Source organism: Anopheles nili, chromosome 2 (assembly GCF_943737925.1).
Source record: "Anopheles nili chromosome 2, idAnoNiliSN_F5_01, whole genome shotgun sequence".
In the NCBI taxonomy this organism is placed as follows: Eukaryota; Metazoa; Arthropoda; class Insecta; order Diptera; family Culicidae; genus Anopheles; species Anopheles nili.
In genome coordinates, this window is record NC_071291.1 from 29,292,054 (window position 1) to 29,297,974 (window position 5,921).

At 47.1% G+C, this 5,921-nt stretch overlaps 1 non-coding gene across 1 annotated transcript; it reads right to left on the bottom strand.

The window, feature by feature from the left end:
- Nucleotides 1-3,014: 3,014 nt before the first annotated feature.
- Trnav-cac (transfer RNA valine (anticodon CAC)) lies at nt 3,015-3,087 on the bottom strand. The gene has a single exon. It is a non-coding gene; the product is annotated as a tRNA-Val (tRNA).
- Between the last annotated feature and the right edge of the window lie 2,834 nt (nt 3,088-5,921).

Genomic DNA, 5,921 nt, shown 5'->3' on the forward strand with positions numbered 1-5,921 from the left:
TGGGGGCTGATCGCGCTCAGCATGAAGGGTTTCCTCCGTGAGCCGGTTAGGATCAATTACAGGTGCGCACCGAAAGAGGTGTGATAATTGCGGTTAAGTGCAGACATACAGCCAAGGGCTCATGTTTGTACACTGTAATTATGCATCGTTTGTTTTTTTTTCATCTCGCTTTTGTTGCACTACACGCTGGAGATAAGCTTGCGCTTTGAAGATTATTTGCTTTGCGAACAACTCAGTCGGCGCAAACAGGGATTGTAAAAGAAGCTATTTACTCATTCGTTTGTGCGCACAATTTTCAAAAGTGCTCGTTTATCCATTCCGTGTAATATTTCGTTATTAGTAATTATTGAATGACTGTATTTGGAATATTTAAATTTCCTCATTTGTTGGATGATCATATCATATTTTGTGTATATCAAATTGTATGCAATTCTGCGTTGCTTGTGTATGGTATATATTTTGTCTCTTAAAATGCAAAACGGAGAACCTATATATTGTTATATGACTTCAACCAACTGAAAAAACTATTATCAGCTCTACTACATTACACATAATTAGCCACTTGTTTGAAATATATATATTTAAGCCATACCGTAGCTAACGCTAACCATCAACATGAATCAGCTTCCTGCTACTGTTCAACGCGCTTCAAGGCGCAAACTTCACACAAACACTTCCCATCCACCTGTAAATAGCACCCCCGAGGCGAAAAGTAATTAACTGCTCTAATACGACAATAATTACCTCATCAGCTCGTGCCGCCGTTCGCGGCAACAAGCCTCCCACTTTTAACCGGCCAAGCTGTCAAGAATGTTGCCGTCGTGCAGCAGAAAAAATAACACAAATGCAATCTTCCTAACTGTCAACGCCTGTTAAGCTTCACCAGCAAAGTCCATCGGTGGTCCATCTTGGGTGAGCTTCTCTGCTTCTCTCGTGCCGCGTTCGACGTGCCATTTTCTTTACCTCCCTTACTGTGGCCGACAAATGGAAGCTTCCCTTTCCTTCGAATGGCTCATTTTCTACAATTTATTATATGCCTTTTTTTTGATGCGTTTTTTTTCTGACGCCATACTGGCACTTGCTGCGAGGGAGCCGCCACAACTAACGGCTTCGTTTACATCCATTCGAAACCACGAAACGCATGCCAAGAAACGTAATGCATTTGTGACACTTGACGAGTGGCCAGATGGACCGAGGGGACCATCGATTGGATGCTAATTTTACGTGCCCCGATCCTGAGGTGTCATGTCCGTGTGGTTTTGTCGTAAAATGTATCGGTGTGTTCTAAATTCTGCCGGTATTATGCGTTTCATGCGTCGGTTTGTCGGTTCGCGAGTGTCAAGGGCGAGTCTGAGCGCCTCTGATGGCTTAAATCCAAAAGGGTGGTGATTTGTACGGGATGAAACGGCATGATAAAACGGGTGCTGGCTGTCGTTGCCGGTCGCCTGTCGACTGACTCAATCGAGCGTGCGATGATTATGAAAATGATCATTTTGCATGTGCCAACATTCAAACGATTCGGTAGAGATGATGCGGCACCTCGTTGGCAGTATATTGATCGCGTTTTTTTATCGATGGTAAGACTAGCCGTTGAGTGTTTCCAAATTCGGGTGTCTATTTATTTAACCGTTTTTTATTGAACCCAAATATACGTGTTTACATAATTTAAAATGGAAATATAAGGCATTTTCTTTTTAGCTTATGAAAAGTTGTCATGCTAGTCGCCTTTTTTTTAATTTATATAGTAACGGCCAGACCATGTTCTGATTAGTACAACCTCCACCTAATAGGGTGTAAAATTGTGGCACAAATTTAACCGGGACAAACTACACTCAAACCCAAAGCAAACTGAAAAAACAATCTCGCAGACTCATGGAGCACTCGTGGAGCTGCAAGTGAAAATGGTTGCATTAAACTCATACCCCAACCGGAATGGAAATGATTATAAAGCGCTACACCACCGCCCGGTTGGGCTCGCGGCTCTCGGCTCGACAACAAGCACATAAAGCGCGCGAGGGAAACATCTGAACAAAAAAAAATTGAAGCCCAGCGGACGATGGAAGTCGCATGCCATCGAGGTTAATCGAAACCGACGGCAATAACACGGGCCAGCTCACGGGGTTCTGTCGCCTCACAAGGTGGCCTCCTGGCCGGCATGGGGGGTGGCAGAGAGTGGGGGAGGGAGGGAGATGAAGGGATGAGAAGGGCAGTGAGGTGAACTTAAACGATACCATGCTGTAGCACAGAACGGACCCTACGAGGCAGCCTCCGCACTTGCAACGCGCACCGGATGAAACAATTCCGATGCTGCGAGGATGATTATGAGCTACCCTGTGGAAGGGGGACACACCGAGTGGGTGGGTGAATTAGCGCACGTGTGTGTGTGATGTCATGGTCGGCGCCAGTGATTGTCGTCCCCTCGGGGCTGCTTGGCGTTCGATGCACTGGGGGGTGACGTTCACCCAAACGCATTAGCATAATGTTTGCGCGGCGTGGTTGGGGTCGTTTGGGGCGCGCGCGTATTGAGATCAAGGAAATTAGTTTTGCTTCCCTTTGCAAAAAAAAAAGTGGACCCCTTTTGGACGAGGTGGGCGAAGGAAATGTTTTGGCCGAGGTGGGGTTGGCTTAGCAGGTTGTGGTGGTGATAAAGCAAGGTCCAAAGTTAGCACCATGTGCGTAGGAGTAAGTTTGTTAAACTGTAGAGCATATATATTTTGTAGCCATATATCTAAAGTAATGTATTTATGTTACATTGGTTTTCTTATAATGTGTCTGTTATAGAACAATTTCGATTCAATCATGATTTTTTGCAACAGTATATTATCTTAAAAACTGAATATTGAGTTTGATAGTTGAAAAGTTTAATAAGGTTTATTTTATTCGTAAGCTCATCCCTCAAGTTTTATGTTAGTTATGTAAAGAAAACTTCTTAAATCTGTAACAAAATCGTACGACTTGTACTAGAGCAGGTTCTGCAAATTTTCCGCAGCATAAAAATAAAAAAGGAAACTCTGTGTTTCCGCCCGGGTTCGAACCGGGGACCTTCTGCGTGTGAAGCAGACGTGATAACCGCTACACTACGGAAACGATGAGAAGTAGTGTCGCATGAAGCCAATCTGTATGTGTGGAAAGCATGCGCACAAAGCCGATCGTTTAAGCCCGGTTAAGCCTGGAAGCAAAACTAACTTTGAACTAGCGTTGGTTTATTTTTCAAATATTAATGAATAAATCCTCGTGCTCTCAATAATAGGATAGCATGTTAAGCCTCTTAACACGCAACGATCATTAGGCGCATGCCGATCGGAAGGCTTTGGTTTGCTTCCGACGCCAGAAGGGTCTGCGTTACCCGGCGTGTATCTGTCACGCAGCCAATCGATCTATCGCCCTCGAATGCCGTCAATCCTGCGATCAACAGGCCGCCCGGACAGGAAACCGTGTGACCGTGTACCATCATTAAGAACATGTACCGTTTAATGCTTCCCTTGGATTCGTTTTCTCTCCACGGTTCCGAGATTTTATGCGACTGAATTCGATCCTCCAAGCGACCCTTCCGCTGTCGCTTACTGCGTGTTGCTTTAGCGCTAGTTAATCCGCGTTCGACCGACACCACCGTCAGCTGCTGGTCGGATTATTCAACGCCAGCAAACCTTCCACAATCCCACCCTTACCGCGGGCCTTCCAATATATCTGGGTCAAATCTTCAACCCAAGACAACCGTCAAACCGGCCGAACCTGCGCGCCAGCAGCATTAGAATCGTTCACCACCGCTCTTTAATGTCATTCTCAACCACCAGAACTGGGCGGGCGAACGTTGGGGAGAAGCGATTCCCGCAACCCAACGCCCTTTCTGACCGATCACAACGCCAGTGTTCGCTTATGCATACAGCACGGGGTCACGTACTGGGGGTTGATCCATTTTTTTGTTTCTTCAAATCGCGCGCCTCCTTTTTTTGTGGAATTGGACGTAACATAATAGGCGAAGAACTCGACCGACTGAATCTCAAAAATTTTCACCCAATTCCACGTGTCGATTATTCAAAGATTGCCACCAACTTTCCAGCGCGCGCAGCATGGTGCCTCAACCCTGATTACGCACCCAAAACCGATCGAGTGGTTTCGTTAGCGATTCATAAGGCATTGCGCGTTCCTTTCGGGCAAATTCCCATATCGCGCCCGTATCTCAAACTGCGTGCTTTGTCTCCCGGTGTGTTAGACCGTCACTAGACCATCTCTTTCTCTCCCGTATTTGCTCCAGCCAGACTCCGTCTAGGACTGCCAGTGTCAGTTACGTCACGGAGCGTCTCAGCTCGTGATAGATGATGTCTCTCGGCGGTCTCCAGCTGATGTGGAAAGTTGGTGGTCTCCTTTGTTTTGGGACGGTCTTCGCTTTTAAGCTTTGAGGCCGTCGCGCTTGCTCTCCTTTGGTCTAGGCTTTCCTACGACAATTTGGGTTCCTCCGGCAGCAGATGTAGGCCACAGCAGACCCCGGTGGAGGCTGCGTGGACACCAAACCTTTAGGGTTTCATGCGCGACCGTGTTTATTTTTCCGCCTTTCGTCGGTGGAGGGAGAATGCTGCCCGGGCGTTTGGGCACTCGGTAACGCTTTCTCGGGACTGATTTGGGGGGAGAGATAGAAGAAATTAGCCAGCAGGTGTGAAACGGTTACGACGGGCCCGCCGGCGTTTGAGAGGATCTAGATCGGTCGCGGTTATATGACGCCGGTTGCAGCAATCGCGTTTCGTTACAACGCCGTGGGGACAGGCACATTTACAATACCGTTCAGTAAAAGGGGGACCGATTCGATGCACCGTTGATGGATCGGATCGCTGTTAGATGGAGGGTTATGCAGGCGAATCGTTTTAGGTGTGTATTTCTTTTTTTTTCGTTGGTAAAACGAACCCACAAATGGAATGATTAAACTCGACCCAAAATTAAAATGTGACCCGAAATTAACGCGTTAGTTTCTTGGGAGATGTTGGTTGAGTAACTGACTGTTAGTGTTCACGAATCTTTGACAGTTGCGAAGGTTTTCCCAGATGATCTTATTTACGTTGAGCGTATATTGTAGACACAATCTTATGAAATTTTTTAAGTGACATTAAGTATGTTACGAATAAAGTATGGATAATTTCACCAAAACTCAACTAGCAATGTTCTTCTCACCGTTTAGTTTCAACTCCGACTCTAAGGTTACCATCCCAGGTTTTTCTTTCGCTCAAGTGAAAGTATGTAGAAAATGTTGCTACAAAAACGCACGCGCACGCGGCTCGAGAACGATCATCCTCTCACTCTCTCACTCTACTCTCCATACTCTCGCTCTAACACGATCGACCTCTCGCCCGAGCCGTCTCGTGATCGTCTGAGGTGGCCTAAATCGACAACTCCAACATGCTTAAATCACGTTCCAACCGCTCCACCGTGGTTTTATACAAAAGGTTCTGCGCGGGCTTTCCGATTCAACTGCGAACTGCGATCACTTCCTGCCCACGAATCCCTTTTGCAGGAGCAGGACACACAGTAATGCCTCCATTGCACTTGCAAGGGCGCCGACCGGTCGGGATGGCCTTTTAAAGAGGGCGATTTATTCGCCCTCTTTCTCGATCTATCTCTCGCTCTCGCTGGTCAGAGGAGACTTGTTACAAATCTGGAACGAACTCCCCGTGGCAATGGGCACGGACGGAGGGTGTAAGATTAAGATAGTGCTGTTGGATCCTGAGCCGCGGAATTTTCCGCTCTCTGAATTTTCCACCAAACCACCCGAACCCCGTTCGATATTCCCGATGGTGGAATGTCAAGTCTCCCCCATCTCGAGCCGAGGTCTCCCTCGCTCCGAAAGAGGTCAGATGTAAAATTAGAATTTGCTCATTGCGTTCGAGCGCGATGGCGTCCGATTTCCCGTGCGCTCTGGGAAACTGGGCTGA